This window comes from Ictidomys tridecemlineatus, unplaced genomic scaffold (genome assembly GCF_052094955.1).
Source record: "Ictidomys tridecemlineatus isolate mIctTri1 unplaced genomic scaffold, mIctTri1.hap1 Scaffold_213, whole genome shotgun sequence".
Taxonomy (NCBI): Eukaryota; Metazoa; Chordata; class Mammalia; order Rodentia; family Sciuridae; genus Ictidomys; species Ictidomys tridecemlineatus.
In genome coordinates, this window is record NW_027521834.1 from 1 (window position 1) to 23,251 (window position 23,251).

Below are 23,251 nucleotides of genomic sequence, written 5' to 3' on the forward strand. Positions count from 1 at the left end.
ATCGCCCCTTCAAAGTGCTGATCCCCAGCGGGCGCCGTGGCCTGGAGGGCGATGGCGTCTCCATCCCCCGTGACATCCAGGCCTGTCTGTGGTGTCCTGGGGTCAGGGTCCCCCGGAGGCTGCCTTTGGTTCCTTGGCCACATCCGGAGAGGCCGGCCCCGCTCAGCCTTCTCCCGTGTCCCCGGGGAGGACACTAAGTCCCTGCTGGCCGGAGGCCGCTCGGTGGATGGCGAGGCCCAGCCCAGAGACACCCGCGTGTGCCCACGGTGAGACCAGGACCTGCGGCCCAAAGCAGGGACCTTGACCACGTACCCGCGGCCCTCGCCCTGGCCGTCGCGCCTCCACCTTGTGACATAGGAGCTGCGCCCGCTGTACAGGTGACAGGTGGGGTCCCCGGGTCATTGTCCCCAGACACGGGACCGCAGAGCCAGGCTGGCGTTGGAACCCGGCTGAGCCCCTGTGCCCTCCTCCCTGGTGGCCGGACCCTGGACTCCGTGTAAGGCGGGGTTCAGCCGGGTGTGGGGGGCACGTCCAGGCCACTGTCATCTGAAAGGGGCGCTGACCGGGGCGCGGTCTGGAGGTCCCTGTGTCACAGAAGAGGAAACCGCAGCTCCTCCGAGAGGAGGGGACCCCTGCCCCAGCCCAGGCCACCCCCTGTGAGGACGGGTGGCCCCGCGGCCTCCCCAGCAGCCCACTGAGCTCCGGCCTGCCTCCGAGTGCAGTGCCTGGGGACAGACCCAGGCACAGGGCCTCCTGGGGACACCAGACCCAGGGGTCCCTGGGGGCCGCCCTCCCGTGGCCCGTGTGCGGCTCCGGAAGCAGCAGCCAGATGCTCGGTGTCCACGCAGCAGGCCCCAGCTGTGGTCCTGGAGACCGAAGGCCCCTGGGCTGAGCTGTGTGTCTGGGGGCAGTGAGTTCAGCCTGGGGTCGAGCATATGGCGGGAAGTCACCTGTGCCAGAAAAGAGTTGGTGGGAACGTTCTGGATCCATCCTCTGGGGCTGGGGAAGTGCCACTGAACCTTCTCTGAAACCCACCACAAATACCGCCTCACGTCATGGTCACCTGGGGCGGGCTCTCTGAGACAAAGAGGAGGTTTCAGCTCCCAGGCTGTGTGACCAGGGCAGGTTGCTTACCCTCTCTGAGCCTCACTTCCCTACCTGGAAAGAGAGCTATGTCAACTGGATCATCTCCCTGGTTTGTGGGGTGCTAGGGGACCTGGATGCCAGCCCTGGGAGACCCCTTGCCCACCCCCACCCCCCACAGCTGTTCATAAGACAGTCCCCTCCCTGAGGCTGCGCTGCAGGGTCCCTAGGTGTAAAGTGGGTCTCATTATAGGCCCCTCAGGGGTCACGTGCGTCTCTCAGCAGGCGGCTTGGCACAGGGTCCCACTGAGTAATAGATTTGTTATTAGTAAGGTGCGCAGGGCCACAGGGACCCGCCTCTTGAGGGCGTGTCACAAGACTGAGCCTCCCTCCAGGTGTGACGACCAGCCCAGCCAGGGGACTTCAGCCTCCTCTGCAGAGAATCACCGGTGGATTCCGCGAGAAGGAGGGGGACCAGGAGGGCAATAGGACGTGACCCATGCCCCTCCTCCCCGTCCCCCTTCCCCCTGCTCCACTCCTCCCCTTCCTCCCCTCCCCCTCCTCCCCCCTCCTCTCTCCCCTCTTCCTCCCTCCCCTGCCTCCTCTCCCTCCCCCTCTCCCTCCCCCTGCCCTCCTCCTCCTCTCCCTCCCCTCCTCCCTCCCCCCTGCCCTCCTCCTCCCCTCCTCTCCCTCCCCTTCTCCCTCCCCCCTGCCCTCCTCCCCCTCCTCTCCCTCCCCCTCCTCCCTCCCCCCTGCCCTCCTCCTCCCCTCCTCTCCCTCCCCCTTCTCCCTCCCCTGCCCTCCTCCTCCTCTCCCTCCCCCTCCTCCCTCCCCCCTGCCCTCCTCCCCCCCTCCTCTCCCTCCCCTCCTCCCTCTCTCTGCCCTCCTCCCCCCCTCCTCTCCCTCCCCTCCTCCCTCCCCCCTGCCCTCCTCCTCCCCCTCCCTCTCCCCCTCCCCCTTCTCCCTCCCCCCTGCCCTCCTCCTCCCTCCCCCCTGCCCTCCTCCTCCCCTCCTCTCCCTCCCCTCCTCCCTCCCCCCTGCCCTCCTCCTCCTCTCCCTCCCCCTCCTCCCTCCCCCCTGCCCTCCTCCCCCCCTCCTCTCCCTCCCCTCCTCCCTCCCCCCTGCCCTCCTCCCCCCTCCTCTCCCTCCCCCTCCTCCCTCCCCCCTGCCCTCCTCCTCCCCTCCTCTCCCTCCCCTCCTCCACCCACTTCCTGAAGCCCCCCTCAGCAGGGCCCAGACACCTGGGAAGAGGGACCTGGCGACCAGCCACTTCCCCTCTGGAGGCTGGCTGCCCACGGGGCCTTCCGGGGACAGCGCCTGAGTGGCCCTCCCTGCAAGCTTCTGGGTTGGGGCAGAGGGTCTCCCAGCCGAGACCCCTCGCCTTGGGGCTGCGGCTCACCTGCCACCTCAGCCTTCGCCTGGGGAACCCCGAGTCCCAGGTCCGCCCTTGGCTCAGTCCTGCCACCTCTGGGCCTCTGTCCCCAGGCCTGGGAACAGGGAGAGCGGATTTGTCTTGTTATGTCAAGTGAAGGTGACAGTCTTTGGGGGTTCCAGGGGTCCTGGGCCTCGCGGAGGGGATGTCTCCTGACACTGGAGGGGCACGGAGGAGGGGGAGGGTGGGGTGGGAGATGGAGACTGGGGCAGGGTGGTGACCGGGCCCTGTGCCATGGGGCCCCGGGCTGACCTCCCTCGCCCGCAGTGAAGTTGAAGGTGAACTTGAACGTCCCAAAGCCCTGCCCTCCCTGGCTGCCCAGCCTTGTCTAGTCTCCCCAGGGGTCCTCTGAGCCAGCCCCTGGGCCTCCCTGTGAGTTTGGGACAAGGGTGGCCCTGGCCAGGTGTCCTCGTGGGAGACTGGCACGTGGGACTTTAAATCCGTCTTTTCCCAACTTCACGTGCCCAGGAGACACCCGGGGCCCGCGTGCAACACAGCACGGGGTTCTGCAGGCCGCCTCCGTCCGTCTCGGGGCCCAGGCGGAAAGGCCCGCGACGCCTTGTCCACAAACCCTTCCAGCGCACGGCAAGTCGAGGTCGGGGACTCCGCCGCCAGGCCCTGCTGGGCTCGGGGTGCAGTCCGCTGCTGCTGCTGGCCCTGGCCACCCTTTGAGGAGACGCAGCCCAGGGAGCCCCGAAACGTCCAGGTGGTGTCAAGAACGGGGTCCCAGACCTCAGCAGGCCGCGTGAACTTGGATCTGACCTCGGCCTCCTGGCACTCAGAGTGGGCGGGTGACAGGGTCCCTGCGTGTCCCCTAAGCCACCTCCCTCTGGTACCCTGTCTCCCCGCGAAGCCCCCCAGCCCTAACCTCCAAACCCCCAGCCAGGATCAAATTGCGGCGGCCCCCCCCTCCCGCGGCTGGGACTGATTTTAAACAAAGCCACGTCCCTGTTCCTTGAGAGCCTGTCCAGTCCCCAGCTCCCAAGCCCACGGCCAGCAGCCAGGGAACCGGCACATGGCAGGGCCCCAGCGGGCAGTCAGCACCGCCCCCGGGGGGGGGGGGCCCAGCAGGGTCCCCCGTCTGCTTGGGCCTCCCGACCCGTCAGGGCTCCCGCCAGGCAGGAGGGTCCCGCGGGGCACCTGGGAGGACCATCAGAATAAAACAGAGGTCAGGGCCCCAGAGGGGACGGCCGACTTCAATCCCATCACCACGTCCCAGGGGACTGTGGTCTGGGGAGGCTCCCGGGGCGGGAACAAGGTGGCTTTGAGAGCGTTCGCCATGGGTGAGGGGGACGGGAGGGGGACCCAGGATGCCAACATTAGAATTCTGTCCTGAGGTTCCTGGGCGCGCGCCTGCCGCCGAGCATCGATCTGTTCCAGCATTTGACTTTCAACCATGACAAACCTGTGGGCAAATTAATTGTTCTCCAGGATACTAAGCATCAGAGTCCATTAATCCTTTCTGAGCCAGACGCTCGCGGAATACTAATGGGGAGGGTTCCCGGCTGCCGTGGGTGATTTTCCTGTCACCAGGGCCCCTCCGGGTCCCGGCTGTCTCCCTCTCTCTCTCCTTGGCTGTGGGTGCCCAGGGCCACGTCTCCCCGCCCCCACCTCACCCCCTGCCACCACGGGCTAACCTGTGTGTGCCTTGGTGGCCCAGGACAGAGGGGGGGGGGACAGGTGGCCCCCACCTGAGACCTCCCCGCCCCCACCCGGGCGTCTTCTCCCCGGGAAGCCGCAAGATTGTTTTATGCAAATTCCGATATCTGTATGCAGGCGCGGCTGCGAGGAGGAGCACGGGAAATAATTACCAAATTATGCACGTTCAGTTGGCTTTCCTGAATCCTGAGCCCCTGAACAGACACGGCAAGAAAGGAACAGAAGGAACCAGCCTTGTCCGTGTGGGAGACAGACAGACGGACGAGCCCAAGGCCGGGGTCGCCCCGGGCAGGAGTCAGGACTCCCAGATCCAGGCTGCCACCAAGGTGCAGGTGTCCTTGGCCAAGTCCATTCAGAGGGAGGATGGCCTTTGACCCGGAGGAGGCTGGGCAGGATGATGGGGGATGCTCTGAGCTCCTGGCTGACCAGAGCCCCACAGGGACCCTGCAGGGGACAAGTGGCCTGCTCCCTCCCAGGCGGGCAGCTCAGCACCACACAGAGCAGGTGTGGTTCCTGCCCCCCACAGTCCTGGTGCACCCCGAATCCAGGAAATTTACTGGGGAGAGTGTGTGTGTGTGTGTGTGTCTCACCCCAATTTAGCGAACCCCAGATTCATCACAAAAGGAGGCCTCCGTCACCCCCACCCCTTAGGAAACTCTTAGCACTGAGCACTTTCCAACCCACTGCCCTTTGACAGCCACTCTGTGAGTTGGGTCCTAATTTCTGCCCTTCCAGATGAGGAAACTGAGACTCAGAGAGGCGAATTCACCCGCCCGAGGTCACACAGCAAGCCGGCCAATGTGTTGGGATTTTGATCCGCATCTGTCTGGCTTCAAGGCTCACTGGCTCTCCTATATATGTAGCGTCTTTTTAATTCCTCTTTCCCCGTGTCCTGGAGGGTGGGGAGGGGAGACTTCCTCGCCCCCTGACCTACTTGCACCCTCTGACTCCTGCCCGATTCTCCCAGGATGCCTCTGTGGATTGCAGTGGGCAGGGAGAAAACCGAGGCTGCTACTTGGTAACGGCATGGATATTTATGCAGCATAAACAGCACACACGCCTTCTCACGATTTGGAGCTAAATGCAGTGTGACTTAATTAATGCACATGTAACACTCGGGAACATTACACCTATTAGAACTCGTGGACAATTAGCACTCCGGGGCCGCCGCGTGTCCCACAGGCAGAGGCCTGGACTCAGTCTACAGGGAGTTGGCTGCCGGGGGAAAGTACCCCCCACCCCAGCCCGTCCACCAGCCCAGCTCCTTGTGTGGGGCTTCTTTCTCCATCTCCTTTATTTTTACCTTTTCTATATTTAATCTCCCGGTCCCTCTTCTGCATTGAATCTGGCAATTTGGCATCTTTGCATGGGAAAATGATTACCCATAAAACACCATATTATACGTTAGATGAAGTATAAAACATTTCTGTTTTGGTGGTGTTTTGTGCAAAAGAACTTTCTAAGCTCCGTACGGCCGGGGCTGATGGGTCATGAAACATTTCGAATGTCCTGCTTCTTCTCATATTTCTAGTTTTAAAGTTTATAAAAGAAAAAAAAAGTCACCTCTTCCAGGGAGCCCTCTCTGATTGCTCCAGCCCATTCTGAGGCTTTTCTCTGTAGATTGACCTTAAACACTTAAGATAGTATTGGCTCCAGGAGGGGCTGGTTGTCACCCCTCTGGAGTGTCCCTGCCCTTATAGATGGAAGAAAAGATCCAGAGAATTTTATTTTATTTTCTTAACCTGCTCTGCTCTTTGGAGGATGAAATAAGATTTGGGTGTCGTGCAAATCTGCAGCCGAGTCTCCTCTGCACATCCATCTTCCCATCTGTCAAAATGGACGGGGACTTCTTTAGTGCTGGCTTGTTCCTCCTACACGCAAAGAAACCAGGCTGGTGCAGGGTTCTGTGGTGGGTGACATAGCGCCTGGAATATGCTTCCATCAAAGAGGCATCCCCTACCGATTGCAGACAGTTGTCGAGCACCTACTGTATGCAAGGACCACAGAGAAGACTAGGATGGGTGCCGCCTCCCGCCTCCGTGGGCTTCCAGTCTAGCCAGGCCGAGGGCGACCAACCCACGGGGCAGTGGAGAGTCCTGGCTCTTGACACGCGTTGGGAAAGAAGTACCTGGTGGACAGGGTGGAGGGGGCGGGTGCTTTCCTGGGTGGGTGAGGAGGGCTTCCCGGGAGGCACCCTGGGAGGAAGGGCGCGCACACGGGGCGGGTGGATGCTGCGAGGTGGAGGTGTGATGGTGCCCGCCCCTCTCCCTGTCAATCACCGATCCCGGGAGCCCACTGGAGGGCTGCAGGGGCGTGGCCCAATGTGGGCAGGAAGGGCTGCTGCGGATGGACGCCCCTGCCCCGAGGGAAGCGGTCCCCAGCCAATGAGAGGCCAGGGCTGGGGTGGCAGTACCCGGGCTTCCTCGCCTGCTCGACCCAGGTCCCCTGCTGGCCTGAGCCTGAACCTGCCATTGGGTGCAGCCAAGTCACTGCTGTCCCTTCCCAGAGCCCTCCCCCGGTCCCTGCTCCTGGTGCCTGGATCCCACCCCAGATCCGCTGGCCCAGGGGTGCTTCTCTTGGGGTGCAGCTGCTGGCCCAGCAGGGTCAGCGAGTGGACCCCCAACTGGGGTCCCCCTGAGATTTCTCTCCAGGCCCTGCCCCCACCCCCGGGGCCCCTGGACCCTAGGTCCTCGGGCTGGGGAGCTGAGTAGGGTCCCCAGGGCTGGCCTTCGACCCGCCCCCCACACTGTTTCCCAAAGGGATTAAATAAATACGTCCAGCGGGAGGGGAGGTGGGGGAGGCGCTCAGTGCCCACTGGCGGGAAATTAAATAATGTTCCTTTCTGCGGCTGTGAGCCGGAACCGGCCGGCGGAGCGGGCGCGGGCGGCGGCGGCGATTGGCAGCTCGTGGCCAGCCCTAAATCAAAGCAGCCGATGAAATTTCTAATAGCGGGAGTGCGGCTGGCATGGGCGTATAAATAAAGTCCCCCTCTTGAAAGGCAGCTTATTCCAGCCTTGCGCCAAGGATATTAAGCCCAGAGGACCAGTGGCTACGGCCAGGCTGGACCCAGGCCAGAAGCCAGCTGGGCCTGGGAGACGCGAGTCCTTCCCCAGCTGGCCCTGGCTGTTCTTAAAATGGTCCCCGGGTTGAGCGCCCGGGCATGCCCAGCTTGGACTTGGATGGGTGTGCGTTTGTGACATGGGGCCACAGATGGACACAGAAGATTTTGATCATTCTCCTTGTCAGGTTGGGCTCACCGAGGCTCAGAGGTGTTAGGTGTTCTGTCCAAGGTCGCACAGCAGGCTCCTGGTCCCTCAGTCTGGGCATGCCATCTGTCTATCTATCTGTCCGTCCATGCATTTGCTGCGATGGCCACAGGGTCTGGCCATGGCCGGTCTCTCTACTTTCTTCGTGCCTGCAGTGTCGGGTGCTCTGGGTCCCGGGGCACCCGGCTGGTCCAGGTCTCTCCCAGAACTTATTGTCTCAAAGGCCTCAGGAAATTAGTGAATGGGCTTCCCAGACACAACAGGTGTCCAGGAAGGACCTGGAGGCGGACTCAGGGCTGCATGAGTGACCTCTGGCCTTGGGCATCATCAGAGAGCGCATCCCTGAGGCCGAGTTCCAGGGAGGGGAGCCGTGAGGACAGAGGACGTGGGGGCCAGCGAGGGGGGCCCCGGAGCCCCTGTGGCCAGGCCAGGGCTCTAGGGGGACAGTGGTGCTGGGGTCCCACCGTCGTGCAGATGAGCAAACTGAGTCCCAGGATAACTCCACGAGCCGAGCCAGGGTGGGTCTGGGCTTGGCTGCCTCTGGTCCAGGGCCTTCCTAGCAGGGAGACCAGCAGGGCCCGCTGGGAGGTGACGCAGCGGGAGCTGAGTGGCGGGTGTGCCTTGGCTCCTCCACGCCAGCATGAGCTCCCGCGGAGCTGGAGGAACTGCCGGGTGGGTTCATTCACAGCTGGCCGCAGGAGCTAGATCCAACCTAGAGCCAGAGGCTGGGGCCTGGGCTTGGGGCCTGGGGCGGGCCTGGCAGGACGCACTTGGGGCTTGAGCTGACGTGATGGACAGGAGCCAGCCGCGCCGCCCTCTTGGCCCAGCCTGCGCCCTCAGCCCTGGCTGCACCTCCGGGACAGATGCTCAGGTCACTCTGGCTCTCCGCCCTGTCCCCGCTGTCCCTGGACTCGGGTTGTTTCTGACTCCGACTTCCCGCGCTGCCCTTTTGTGCGGACTCTTTTCTTTGGGATTGGAATTCCTTTTCTTTCTGGTTTGGAATCCAAGAATCTCTTGACAGGAACGTCGGGCCTGGGTTGGAGCCGTTCCTCGCGCTCCATGCGAAAGCCATTAGGGGCTGTCGGCCGGGCTGGCTCCCTTCCCCACGCCCTGCCAAAGTGTGTCCAGCTGTCAGCCCGGAGCCTGCCCGGCCGGACCTAATGCAAACCAGGCCTCGGAGAAGTCCGCTGCCATCAGGGCCCACGTCCCGCCAGCTCCGCGCCGGGGGTGGGGGGGCTGATCCCCGGGTGGGGCCCCTCCAGGCTGCACATGGAGCCCGGCCTGCGCTGGGTGGCCGCGGGGGGCTTCCTGCAGGCCCAAGCCCCTCTGGGAGTACCTGGGGGCTTGGGGTGGTGGAGGACAACCCCTGAGCAGGGGAATGTGGGGTGCAGGGAGGAGTGCAGGGGAGATGCCCGAGGGGGCTTGGGAGAAAAGGGAGGATGGAGAGGTGATCAAGGTAGGAAGAGAGGGTCATGGGGGGGGACAGAAGGAAAGAAGCGGAGGGAGAGAGGAAGAGGGGAGAGAGGAGGAGGGGAGGAGGGGGAGAGGGAGGGGAGAGGGAGGAGGAGGAGGAGGGGGAGGGGGAGGAGGAGGAGGAGGGGGAGAGGGAGAGGGAGGAGGGGGAGGAGGAGGGGGAGAGGGAGAGGGAGGAGGGGGAGGAGGAGGGGGAGAGGGGGAGAGGGAGGAGAGGGAGACGGAGGAGGGGGAGGGGGAGAGGGAGGAGGGGGAGGGGGAGAGGGAGGAGGGGGAGAGACAGGAGGATGGGGAGGGGAGAGGAGGGGAGAGGAGGGGGAGGGGGAGGAGGGGGAGGGAGGAAGGAGAGAATTTTTCTTAATAGAGAGGGAGAGCTGGGAGAGGTCAGGGCGAGTGGCCAGTCAACTGCGAGGCCCTGAGGGGCCTTCCCTAGGTGTCTGGTGCAGGTGGCTGGGACCCTCTGCCCAGCCAGTGTCTGGACCCCTGTTTGAGTCCCTTCCCAGCTGCGTGACCTTGCGCCAGTCTCGGTGGCCCAGGCCTCCTTCTATGTCGTCCCAGGAGTCCCCTCCAGGCCCAGCCCCACAGCCCCCTCAGGGAGACGGGAAAGTGAGGTGGGAGGTGAGACGGCTGGGGACGGGGTGCCTGGGGGACGGGGTGCCTGGGGACGGGGTGCCTGGGGACGGGGTGCCTGGGGACGGGGGGCCTGGGGGACGGGGTGCCTGGGGACGGGGTGCCTGGGGACGGGGTGCCTGGGGGACGGGGTGCCTGGGGACAGGGTGCCGGGGGACGGGGTGCCTGGGGACGGGGTGCCTGGGGACGGGGTGCCTGGGGGACGGGGTGCCTGGGGACGGGGTGCTCGGCCGGGTCTCAGGAGGACCTGGGAGGACCCTCGAGTCCTCCCACGGGGCCTCTGGACGGGCTTGGGCTTCTCTGTGCGTTGGTCCCTGTGTCGCGCAGCTGGACCTGGGGACGGTGTGTGTCCTGTCTCAGGGACAGCACCCAGGAGCCACAGCACGGGTCCTGCTGACCCGGAGTCTCCTGTCCCTGCCTGGGGAGCCCCTCCAGGACTTTGGGCTTACCAGGGACTCTGGTGCCCACGGAGCAGGGGACAGTGGGTGGTGGACGAGGGAGGGGAGGGACAGAGTCCTGTGGCCCTCAGCCCTGGGCAGCTCTTCTGGGTGGTGGCTTGGGTGTGGCCACATCCTGGGCTGCCGGCCCTGCATGTCCCTCTCCTGCTGTCCCTCTGTGCTGTCCTGCTGTGACCCATCCTGCCTCTGGCCGTGAGCTGGGCAAGAGCAAGGTCACACCCAGTACACAGCAGGTGACAGCAGGCGGGGCCCCGCAGCTGTCCACTCTCCTCTCTGCCCATTTAGGACCAGGATGTCCATGTCCACGCTGCACTGGAGACAGGGCCCTGTCCCTCCTCCAGGCCATGGGTGTGGCCGTGTGACACGGTGGCCTCAGTTCCTCCATCTGTAGGAGGCCCAGGGGGACAGGGGTCGGGGGCTCCCTCCAACTGCCCAGAGGAGCCTGGACCCCAGGCCTGAGCTCAGATGGCCACTGAGGTCACCCACTGGTGACCCGGAGGAGCCCGTCTCTGGCCTCTCCCAGCCCCAGTTCCCGTCCCGTGTTGGGCTCCTGGCCCTCGCCCTGCCACCAGAGCACGTCCTGTCCCCGGCCACGGCCCTGACCCCACTCACCAGATGGCAGGGGTCGGGCAGCACGGGCCTCCCTCCTGCAGGCCCAGCCTGCTCCGAGACCCCTGCTGGCCCAGGGCAGGGTCGGGACAGCCGGGAGGAGGCAGAGGGCCCACCCCAGGCCTCTCTCACCCAGGGCCTCGTCCCTCGGCCTCCTGGCCCCTCCGTCCCCCTGCACAGTGAGGTCACGGGGGGGGGGGGGGCTCAGCGCGCACATCCTGCCGGGAACTCCCAAGTCCAAATCCTGGGGACAAGGACCTGGGGTTTTAAGTGAGTCCTATGTGTCCCCAAGGGTCACTTGCTTTTCATAGCAGACGGTGGAGGTCAGAGTTCAAAATTCCAAACCAAACATTTTCCCGGTTCTAGGAAAAAGGTGAATTATGTCCTGCAGATAAGGAGTGCCCTGTGCCCTGGGCAGCTTGCGCCTTCCTGGAAGGTGTCACTTGCCACCACTGATGAAGGAGGGTGACAGAAATCACCAAGTTGGAAGAGGTGGGGAACGGCATTGGGGCAGTGAGAACAGAATATGCAAAGACTCAGAGCCATGAAACTCTGGTGTCCCCAGAGTGGCCGTTCCAGGGGCTGGAGCGGAAATGGTCGTGGGTCGGGGAAGCAGCCGGCTGGAGTGTGCGTCTCCTGGTGGCGATTCATTTTAAGCTGGTTAGGAAATGTGTTCTAGAGGCTGGTGGGGCAAGTCGCAGACGGTCGCCGGTTAGTTCTAAACTAGTCTGGAACCGGGTAGACTGGCTCAGAACCTGGTGTCTGTGGCAATAACCCAAGCCTCAGAGCCTGGCGGGCAGGGAAGAGGAGTCCCAGTTCAGAGATGGGCAGGAGTGGAATCTATAGCACAGCATCTGGTGACCCGTGGAAAGGTGATGGAGAGGGAGACGCTGAGTGCAAGGCCAGACTTCTGGCTGAGGGATATTCAGTGAGGTGGCATTTCAACAGGCACGTCGGGGACAAAAGAAGTGGGCACAAGTCAGGGTTGAGGAGCTGGCTAGTGCATCAGTCAGCAAGGACCCCAGGAGTGCTACGTAACAAAACAACCACAAAAGCATAGTGGATTTCAGGGGTCAGCTATTTAGCTCGGGTGTGCAGGGTTGGACTGCTCTGGACCAGGCTGGGCTAATCAGGCTGGCTCCACCCGGCACAACTGAGACCTGCGGCTGGATTCCACGTGTCCCACCCTCCAGCAGGCCAGCCCTCGTGTGTCCTAAGGGCCAGAGCCAGCCAATCAGGAGACCCCTTTTAAATCCTGTTTGTGTCACAAATCCTGTTGGCTGGCCTCTCAAAGCCAGGTCAGGGGCGGGGACATGGTGGGGCACCCGATCAAGGCTGTGGCTATGGGAAGTGGGGCCCGGGGGTCGCAGGAGCAACGGCAGCCCTCACGGACCTGACGCTGTGGGCCCGGACCTCTCTGGAGCCTTGGGCCAGAGGCTTGGACCAGCAGAGCAGGGCTCTGGCTACAAGAGCTGGACACCTGGGTGACCCTGTGTCTCCCTTTACCACCAGCTGTCCTCTGTCATGGGGAGAAACCCTCTGGGCCCTTGGGGCTGGTGGGGTCCCTGCCTGGCACGCACATAGTAGGTGCTCAGCTGGCCACGAGTGGTGGGGACACAGCCGGGGAACTGACCCTTGTTGACCCAGAAGACAGGGCTGGCCCTGGGGGGCCGTGGGGGCCTGTGGCCCTGGCATCACCCCCCTGAGGGGTCCTGCTGGGGATCAAACAAGATGGTGGCAGGCTTTCCTTCCAGAAGAGCTTCCGGAACCTTCTGGTGTCTGTTCCCATCCTCCCCGCGGCTCCAGGAGCACCAAGGGATGGTCCCCGTTTTGCGTGTAAAGAACTTGGAGTTGACGCAGACCCAGGTCACACGGCCGACCAAGTGGCACCGCTGGGTGCCCGGGCGCGGGGGACTCTCTCCCTGTCATCCCCGCCCCCCGGGGCTGCTGGGCCTCTGGCAGCCGAGGTTGGGCGCAGTGACGGTGTCTGTGTGGCGGTCCCCATGGAGCCACCCAGTCCTCCCCCTCCGCGGGGACAATCCCTTAGAGGACATTTTTTTCTTTAAAAAGACAGGAAACAGCGGGAACCGGTCTCTGCCGCCGCTTCCTGAGTCTCTTTGGTCTCTTTTGTTGTACTTTTGATTTTTCGTCTTAGATGCCGTCCCCAGGAGCGGCTCTGGGGCCATTGATTTATTATTTATGGCGAAACGTCCGTCGCGGCGATGGCGTCTTCCGTCCTTGTCCTGATGGACGTCCTGCAGGACGAGGCCCAAGGGCAGCGATGGGGGCTGGGGGCCCTCACGACGTCCCTCTGTCTGTCTCTGCATCTGCGACCCGTGGGGCCGGAGGAGCTGTCTCTTCGGGGGTGACCCCTGAGGGTGGCCCCTTGGCGGGGAGGCAGGAGCTGGTGTGATCTGTCCTTGGGGATGGGGTGTGGCCCCCAGGGACACTGGGCTGTCCCCAGGCAGCCTGCCAGCCCAGGGCTCCGAGGCCCACCTGTGTGTCTGGTCCCCTGGTCTCCGGCTCCTCCTTCCCTCTGACGCGGGGTTTGCTGTGGGAAGCGACTGGCCCAGTCTGGGCCCAGCCCTGGAGAGGAGCAGCCGCCCGTCCACCAGGGGTCAGCCGACGGTCAGGGGCCAGCCCGCGCGGGTTGTGGGCTTGGCTGTGGCTGGCTGTTCCGTGCGTCATGGACTCCGATCCTCTGCCCATTTGACAGGGGGGAACATTGAGGCCAGGAGGGGACAGGGGACTTGCCCAAGAGACTGCTGGAGCCGGCCTGGAGCCTAGGACAGACGGTAAGTGTCCTCAAGTCTGTCTGCCTCTCTTCCCGGACCCTGCGGGCCTCAGAAGGGAGCCGGGGACCCGGGGCTCCCCTGTGGCTCCCGTTGCCAGGTCTGTGGCCCTGGGAGGCCGCGCGTCCACCCAGCACTGGGCTGCAGGCTGCCGTGGCCTGTCTCCGGCCCGCTGGCCCAGCAGCCCTGCTCCAGGGCTGTCACCTGGCATCTGTGTGACACGAGGTCTCTGACTCAGGCAGGGCCGGATCTGGAGCCCCCTGGGACTCTGAGGGTCCGAGTGTGCGTGAGCGTGTGTGCAGGTGTGCCCAGGTGAGTGTGTGTGCAGGTGTGCCCAGGTGAGTGTGTGTGCAGGTGTGCCCAGGTGAGTGGGTGTGCAGGTGTGCCCAGGCGAGCGTGTGTGCAGGTGTGCCCAGGCGAGCGTGTGTGCAGGTGTGCCCAGGGGAGCGTGTGTGCAGGTGTGCCCAGGGGAGCGTGTGTGCAGGTGTGCCCAGGTGAGTGTGTGTGCAGGTGTGCCCAGGCGAGCGTGTGTGCGTGGGGTGTGAGGGGACTGTGCTGTGTGGGACTGAGCGTCCGCCCGGGACGTGATTGGGGACACTCCTCAGCCCCGCCCTCTGGGCCTCAGTGTCCCCTGTGGCAGGGCTTGGACAGGGCACAGAGGGCCCAGCAGTGGTGTCCCCAGCCTGACCCGGTTCTGATGGCAGCCACGGGACAGGACATGGTCAAGCCACCTCCTGGGACTCACAGGCCCACACCCACCTGGGGCCCCAGTGAGGCTGTCCCCAAGCCACACCGTCACCCCCGGGAGGAGGGGAGGTACTGCGTCCCCGAGGGCCACCCACAGACCCCGCGGCTGGTGGGACCCTGTGCCCACAGGAGCCCCGGCCACCGAGGTCCCTGCTGCTCCAGAGCCAGTGTGAGTGGGTGCCCAGGGAGAGGCCGCCCTGCCCACCAGGCCGGCCGGCTGCCCAGCACCACATCCAGGACCCGGGGGGGCTGCCGTGATGACAGGACGTGAGGACAGAGGGCAGTGGGCGCCTGTGACCTTTGCTGCTGGGGACGGCGTGGTGACGGTGTAGTCACGATGGTTACACTCCTGAGGGGACCTTCTCCCCGTCCCCGACTCAGTGAGCATTTATGGGGACCTAGGGCACCAGGGGACAGCATGGCACACAGGACACCCCTGGTCCCCAGGGCAGATGGGACTATAATATGGTCGTGGCTCAGGGGATCCTGTGCTCATAAATGCTGACCGTGGTCAGGGGGAATCTGCTGGCCACGGAGCCAGCCTGGTCTGCGGTCGGGAGGGCTTCCTGGAGGAGGCGGCGCTTCAGGCCAGGTCAGCGTGGAGGAGAGAACAGGCCAGGGGCGGGCGGGGGCAGGGGGAGCCAGGCTGGGGCTGGAGGACGGGACACAGGCTGACCGGGTGGGGAGGTGGCCAGAGGGTGCTCGGACACGGCCACCCAGGGCCCGGGAAGCCAGGGAGGTGTCGGAGGACAGGTGACGGGAGCCGGGTGTCGGCAGCTTGGTGAACAGAGCTCTGCACGTCCCAGACTCAGACTCCAGGTCTCCTGAGAATCTTCTAGGGGGTCGAGGCTGCGGTGGGCGGAGGGTGGCTGCCCACCCTGTCGTCAAGAGTGGGGGTCATCGTCTTTGGAATCTGGGTCGAGTCTGCCGTTTGCTTTGAGTCATGAAACACAGTGACGATGACAGCCTGGGACTGTTGGGGGTTGGGGTACAGGAAGACCTGGGGCCGCCCCTGGATCACGTACTGTCTCAGAGTCCTGACTGCGGGTTTTTTATTTTTATTCTTTTTGCCGGGCAGAGGGTGGACTGGGGATGGAACCCGGGGCCCTCGACCACTGAGCCCCGTCCCCAGCCCTGTTCTGTGTTTTATTTAGAGACAGGGTCTCACTGACTGCTCAGGGCCTCACTGTGGCTGAGGCTGGCCTTGAACTCATGATCCTCCTGCCTCAGCCTCCTGAGCTGCTGGGATGAGAAGCGTGCACCACTGCACTGGGCGAGTTCTAGATTCTGGCAACACTGTGGGTGCATCTTACCATGGAATGCTGAAGGGAAAAAATCAGACACAAGTCTATAATGCCACGATTGATATTTCTGATATGATTTTTCTATTTATAGAAAATCTCCGAACAAGCAGGGCACCGTGGCCCGCACCCATAGTGTCAGCTACTCAGGAGGCTGGAGCAGGAGGATCACTGAAGCCGAGGAGTCCAAGGGCAGCCCGGGCAACACGGCAGGACCCCATCACAAACAACCAAAAGAGTAGAGCACCATCCACCTCGTAGGACACACCACCCTGGATCACGGTAGCGGATGACTGTGGACCCATCTGTGCATTATGACTTTATAATGATAAAGTCATTGTTTTAGAGTGGACCACAACCAGCGGGGTGCGGTGGCGCACACCTGTGATGCCAGTGGCCTGGGAGGCTGAGGCAGGAGGATCGTGAGTTTGAGGCCAGCCTGAGGGATTTAGTGAGGCCCTGATCCATCGCCTAAAATAACAAACAAAAAGGGCTGGGGACGTGGCCTGGTGCTTAAGCACCCCTGGGTTCAGTCCCAGCACCTAATGAGAATGATCATAAAATACAGAACAACTTAGGAAATGCCTCGCCTGAGGCCGCCCTTCATCTGGAACTTGCTGGGCCTTTCTCTTTCCCACGGCTGCGTGTGTTGACCGCATCAAGAGAGGGATCTGCGTCCACCCCCCCCCAGATGGGCACAAGCACCGTCTAGGACGCTTCCTTGGTGAAGAGAGCCCCTTTATCAGAACGTGTCCCTGTCCTTAGGCAAGGTCCCTGTGACCTTGTTCTACAGTTGACACCATGAAAGGCTGCGGAGACCTTGGCTCAGAGAATGGGCTGGGGGGAGGCCGGAGGGGAGGCTGGAGGTGAGGCAGGAGGCTGCTGCGGCCCACCGCGGCCTGGGGTGATGGAGAGAGCAGGAGGACCCCTGGGGGACGTGGCAGGTGACCCAGGAGCCCCCTGGTCCTGCCTTGGGGGTGAGGGCTTCTGTCTGTGCACCCTGAGCTCCGTCCTCTTGACCGTGGCCTCCGGCTGTGGAGCTGGGGGGCCCAGGGAGAGGGTCCCCAGGAGACCAGGGACTGTGCGGAGAGAGGGTGGTGAGGGTGTCCTCACGGCTGTCACCATGGAGATGGCCACCCACCCACCTGGCCCTCCTCTGGCCACTTCTGGGGGTCTCTCTGTTGGCCGAGACGCTGGCCAGGCTGCGACCTGAATGGCTGTAGGTGGGGACACCACTGGGGCCCCGGAGGCCCTCCCCCTGACATTCTAGCACCTTCTCCCCCTCGCGGGTGGCCGTGTGCTGTCCGTCTGGGCGGCCGTGCCGGGGCACACAGGCCCCTTCAGAGGTCCGTCGGGGCTGTCAGCCTCTGGGGCGTCGCCGCCAGCTGTGTAAATGTTTTCGGGTTTCCTGCTGCGCCCGGGCTTGAGCCGGGGCCAAGACAAGCCTCGCAGCAGTTTTCTTTGGCAGGAAGCTGAGCGCAGGAATGTCAGGGAACCTTCCACGGCGGGCGGGCGGAGGGCGGGGGACGCAGGCTGAAAGCGGAGCCCCGGGCAGACGCTGCCATCATCTCATGACCGTGTCCCCAACGAGAGTCAGGAGCCGCGGTCCGCCTGGCCCCGTGGGACACATCTTCCTGCTCACCCCCCTCCTTCTAGAAGGGGCAGGGGCCTGTGGGTGGCTCCCGGTGGCTTCCGAGGGTGGCCATAGCGGCTGGGTGGCTGTGGGCAGCCAGGTCTCCAGGAGGGAGGAGTGGACTTCCCTGGGGGCCCAGCTGAGGAGGGGGAGGTGGCCCCTCACCCTGGCGAGGGGTGAGGTTCTCGACTTGTTGCTCAAGTCCATTTAGTCAAGTGTGACTGGGGACTTTGGTGTCACGGCAGAAAAGATCCCAAGCAAGTGCACAAGCCTCTGGGGGCCGCCCAGCAACCTAACGAAAGGAAGCTGACCAGGGGGAGGCGATAGGGAGAGGTGGGGACTGGGGCGACCCAGGGGCTCATGCCCCATGGAGGGGGCAGGCACTTCCCGGCCCCAGCTGACCACAGCTCTGGGAGGACGGGGCTCTGATGCCTTCCAATTGCAGAGATTCCAAGAGAGACCAAGGGTGTGGGCTTCTATGTGAAATCTCTCCATCAAAGTGTTGGAAATGTCTTTAATTAAAAAAAAAAAACAGAACGATGATGAAGCGTGGCATCAGCTCAAATGAGACACATTGGGGGCTGAGTGGACCCACCACGGCCAGCCGAGTGGACTGAGGCCCGCAGCAACGTCGTCGGCACCGACAGCGATGAGGACCACACTGCGGGCCGAGCCGCGTGTCGGGCTGAGGATGGGATCCGCGGGGCTCCCCGTGTCTGGGGGCAGACTTCAGTGTGCCCACTTTACCGTTGGGAAGCTGAAGTCTCACAGAGGGACGCACTGGACCAAGGTCACAGTCAATGGCAGGGCACGGGTCTGTCTGAATCCCAGCACTGGGCTGAAGTCAGGAGATTTGCTTTGTGGTGTTCCTTACTGTCTCATTCATGCAGATATTCCAGAAACGTTGATGGGACTTTTGCGTATGCGGGGTGCTGGGCGGGGAGTTTAACATGCAGCAGATGACAAAATATTCATAAAGTGCATACAACATGGAGGAAGTGCAGCTTCAACCCATTATCACTATTACCAACACGCGTCTACCTATCACGGGGGGCTCCTGCACAGGCCATGGGGAGGGGTAGATTGGAAAGCAATTGACCAACTTGATGCCTCCAGGGACTACAGTGCTCCTTGTGAAGATGCCAGTCAAGGAGGAGGGCCAGTAGGCTTGGGGCCAGCCAGCCTGGGAGCAGGGGGTTAGTGGAGTCCAACACCTGAGCCCTTCTCTGTGGGGCTGTAAGTCCCCAGGACAGACTGACATTCACAGTTTGCAAAGCTGGACAGTGCACCCAGCCCTCCTCCAGCTGCTCATGCGCATTCACTAGTGCCCCTAGTGCCCCTTAGTAGTGAGAGGCAGGAACATGGCAGGTGACCCCAGGCGTGGCTGGTCCTTTCCAATGCACGTGGCTGTCAGGGATGGACAGTGCGAGTCACCACGTGGTGTCCTGGTGTTCTCATGGAATTCCAGGGGAAGCCGGGAGTTGGGGGCCCCCTAGAGAGGTGGGGCAGACCTAGGTGTGGACTCCTGGGTGGTACCTGTGGTCCTGTTCCTCCGTGACAGTTATAACTAGAGGGTGAGTCCACTTCCGGGCTGGGTGGGATGCCCAATCTGCACCTGGATCCTTGCCCTTCATAGAGCACTTGGTGCCCAGCAGGGAGCGCCACGTGGCCCGGGGAGTGCTGTTGGAGTCTTGGGCTTGCCTGTCCTTCCCATTCTACAGAAAGGGGGACTGAGGCTCAGAGAGACGAAATCCCACTCCTATGATGGAGGGCCCTGCACTTCCGCCTCACCTCCTGAGACGTGCTTTCAGGAGCACACCCCACTTTCCCAGGTCTCCACTCCTGACTTGACAGGTGGGAGGGGCCCTGGGGGCTCCACACAGGCCCCCGGCTGTGTGGGTGGACCCAGGATGCCCACCCCTGCCACACCGAGTTCCACCCACAGGTCCCACTCACTTTGCCCAAAGCCACTGCAGTCTGAGCAGAGAGGGCTCCCAGGGACTGCCTGGTGGCGCCTAGGCGGGGGCTGGGGAGGTCCCTCCCTCTGGGTATCTGGGAGCCTCCAGAGGATGAGGATGTGGACCTGGAGCCACGGGCCTTGCCTGTGCATGGTGAGCAGGGAGTGTGCGGGCAGATCCGCTCATTTCATCATCTAGAGGCTGGCCGCCTTCTGGGTGGGGAGGGCAGGGAGGGGTTTACCAACTTCCTCATGTGTGCGGTGGCATCATTGAACTCTTCAATTAAGGCCAGGGACCTGATTCACTCCTGGAGGCCGAGGATAGAGGCGCCTCCGCAGTCCCTGGGTCTCTCCCTCCCGTCCTCCCTGCTCCTGCAGAGGTCTAGCCCTTGGCCAGGGCTCCCCCCCTACTTCTGGGGGTGCCAGGATAATGGAATCCCAGCTGTCCACCTTCCCCACGACTCCACTCTTCCCCATCCCATGGTCACGTCCAGGGAGCAAGAGATGGACATCTTGGTGGGGGAGGGGACCAGGGAAGACCTGCGGGCAGCCTCCACGCGCAGGGCTTCCTGGAGGGGGCGGCTAGGGGTCTTTGCTAAGGGGCGAGTTGGGGGCGGGGAACAGCCTGGACAAAGGCCGAGAGTGGGGCCCCGAGCGGATGTGAGGGGCTGGGCTGGTGGAGAGGAAGAGGAGGGACGGGCAGATGCTTCTAGAACAGGCCTCCCGGTGTCCAGCCCCTGTCCTCTCCACCCGAGCGCACTGATAAGGCCTGGGCAAGGGCGGCTGGGCGAAGAGGGACGCCCGAGGCTCACTCATTGCCCAGGCCCCGGTGGGGAAGCCAGCTGGAGGGCAGGACGGCAGGTCCCCTGCGCGCTGTCCTGGTTGACAAAGGCCGGCTGGGGGCAGGAGGGGCTGGAGCGGGTGACATTCTCCATCAGGCAGCCCGTGGCCTGCTCCCCCGGCGCTCAGGGGACACAGGACAGCTGTGCAAACACTGTTCAGGGAGTGGGGCGCCACGGAGTGGGGTCCCCGGGAGGTGGGGGGGCCACTGTGCCTGTGTGCGCGACGCCCCGTGGGTTTGGCACGTGCTGGACGGGCACCTGGCTGGGAGCGTGGGACGTGGGTCAGAACGAGGGTCTGTCCTCGTGTGTGCGCATAAGTGTGCACGTGCTTATGACAGAGCGGGCGTGTGTGTGTGTGTGTGTGGGGGGGTGCATGCATCAAGGGGTGATGCGCACGATCTGCGCATGTGCGGGCGAACAGCCCACTGACATCCCCTCCTGCGCGCGTGCGGTGACGCTGGCGCTGGTGTGTGACACCCATGCTCCTAAGCATGCGCTGCCCCATGCGCGCGCGCGCGCGCGCGTGTGTGTGTGTGTGTGTGTGTGTGTGTGTTGCACTAGAAGGGGAGTGTGAGAGGCCGACATGGTGGAGGCCTGAGGCTGGGTTCAGTCCTGGAGCCCACGAATCTCCAGGGCGCTGTCCCTGCCGGTGCCCAGGGAGACCCCGGACCCAGCCCCTTCGCCCCTCGCCTTGGAGAGGGCGCAGGGGTGGCCCCAGGTCCTCCCTAGAATGGTTTCCGTGGACATCCGCCCCACGCCGCTGCGCCCTCGCCCCGGGCTGCGCTCAGCTCCAGGGGTGCAGGGGATGGTGGGGGCAGGTGGCGACGGTGCGGGTAGCGAGGCGGGGACTGTGTGCGTCTCTCCATCCCCGAGCCCACAGCCTGGCTGGAAAGCTCAGGGGACGTGGATCCCGGGTCCCCACTGGCCAGATCACCTGCTGTGCTCACAGGACAGTCCCACAGAGCCACCAGGGTCCAGCAAGGGGGGGACCCTGACCTTGGAGCCGGGGCACTCCCGGCCTGTGGCCTTGCCGCCCCCTTCCCACCCTGACCTCCTCCTTGGTGAAGGGGACACCAAGCCGCAGCCCCCTGGGATAAGAGGAGATGGAGGGGACTGATGTGGCTCCTCTCTCCTCCTGTCTCGGGGTCCCTCCGGGCCAGTCTCGCACCCTCCTGCTCACACACTTTTTAAAATGTTAATAGACTGTAAATTGCTTTTCTTTTTATACTTCTTAAAATCAGCGTTTCCTCCAGTCGATGGCGGAGCTGCCGCTGGAGTGACGGCCGGGCTTTATTACTGTCGAGATGAGATGGACTGTGGAGAGCTCATCCAGCTTTTATAGAAACTATTTTATTTATAAGAATTTTCCTAATGTCAGATGAATGGGACACGCCTGGCTTCTTTTTGCCCACTCTGGAGGGAAGGGGGCACTGAGCATGGCCCGAGTCGGGGTTCCGTTTCTTTACCCTGAAGCCCAGAATCCTAGAGGAAGTGACCTTCGGCAGTGTAATGGTGCAGTTTCTACTTGCACACCGCGAGTGCTGGGGAGCTCACTCCCGACCAAGATGGCCCATCTCAGGTCCAGTCTCCAACCCCTTTCCTACCCTCACGGGCCCTGGCTCTGTTCTCTGGAACCAGGGGGGAAATCTCTCCAGAGTCCAACTGAGAGTCCTAGGGATCCCTTCCTGCTCTGAAATAGCCCCCTTTGTCCTTTCAATCTCTCTCCATCCCTTCACCATCTCACTGAGTCTCCAAGATATACCCAGAATTCTCTTCCCCAAGGTCAGGGAGACCACTTGAAACTTCTGTGAGTCACCAAGACCAGGGTCTCCCAAGGTCACTTCTGAAATGTCTCCATTCTGGTCACACTTATAAGGATCTCATGTTCAAATGCCTGTTGGAGGTGCTGGGTTAAAGAAATATTAGAAACTTCCTTTGCAGAAGGACTTATCAGGGCCTTATGTGACTCATGCACCTGGGACTCTCCAAACCAGGTAAGGAGGTTGAGGTTGGGTGGGTCTAGGCTTGTCAGAAACTCATGCTAGAAGGGACAGGTAAACTGCTCTAGAGGCAGACCTGGGTTAGAGTTCCAGCTCTGCCATGTAGTACCTGCGGGACCTGGAAACGCCTTTACCACTCTGACCTTCAGACTCTTCATCTGCAATGTGGAAGAGCTTCATCTTTGTGTCTTGCTTGTACAACAGGGGAGCATAAGGGAAATAAGTCAATCAGCTCCCAAACTGCCTATCTGGTACAGCTATCCCCAGGCGCATCCTGGCTCAGGCCAGCCTCAACTCCCCACACAGCCTCAAATGGACCAAGCCCACCACTGCCTCAGGTCCTTTGCACGTGCTAAAAATCCACCTTCCAGCTCTATCCACATGAGACGTGGTAGGGGCTCAACAAAAACCGCATAAACTGCTGTGAGATGAAGGCCCTTGATGTCTTCCCCTCCCGGCCGCCATCCTGCTCGTGTCCACAGTCTGACGAGGCCTGAAATCTTCCCTGTCCTACCCTGAGGCTGGAGCAAGCAGTGCCTCCCACCCCTGCACCTGAAGATCACCACGAAGGCAGTTTCCAGGAGCTCCCGGCAGGGAGGGTGTCAGCCGGGAGCCGTCCCCCAGGCCCCTGGACCCTGCGCTGGGTCATTTCTGCAGAGGGGCAGCAGCGTTTTTAGAGCAGACGATGGCGTCCCCTCTGCTGCTGCCTGTGCCGGCCCCTGACTTGATCAACCTGGGACCAAGGGCCACAGGCTCGTTCCCTCAACATGCTGTCACCTCCGACAGGACTCGGCCGCCTCCGAAGCTCAGAGCAGGGGGACGTGGCAGCTCAGTCAGTGAACATTCTCTTAAACCAACAGGCTGGAGGGGGCTCTGTGCCCCCAGGCTGAGCGGGCCTCTCAGGACCAGGTAGGCGGCCCCCGGGGGTGGGGCACTGTCTGCTCCACTCACCCGAGTCTTCTGCCCTAGGTGGATCCTATGTCTGATGTTCTTCTCCCACTGGCTGCGTCTTTGGTTTGAGGGGTCTGCGGTGAAACCCAATGGCCTGGGTTTAAAACCCCCTGGGCCTCTTTTGAGCTGTGTGATCATGGGTAAGTTAATGGATCTCTCTGTGCCTCAGTTTCTTTCTTAAATGGAGGTACTGGTGTGTCTCAGGTTTTTTTTTATGCAGAACAGTCCCTAGCACATAGTAGGTGCTGCATCAACGTGGCTGCAATGACTATTAAGGCCATTTTGGGTGTTGTGGGTGGAGTGGGGTGGGGAGCTTCAGGAGGATCAGTGTGAACTCTTCTTGGTTAATTCATTTTCTTTTTTTGTGGGGGGTATCAAGGATTGGGCTCAGGGTCTCTCGACCCCTGAGCCCCATCCC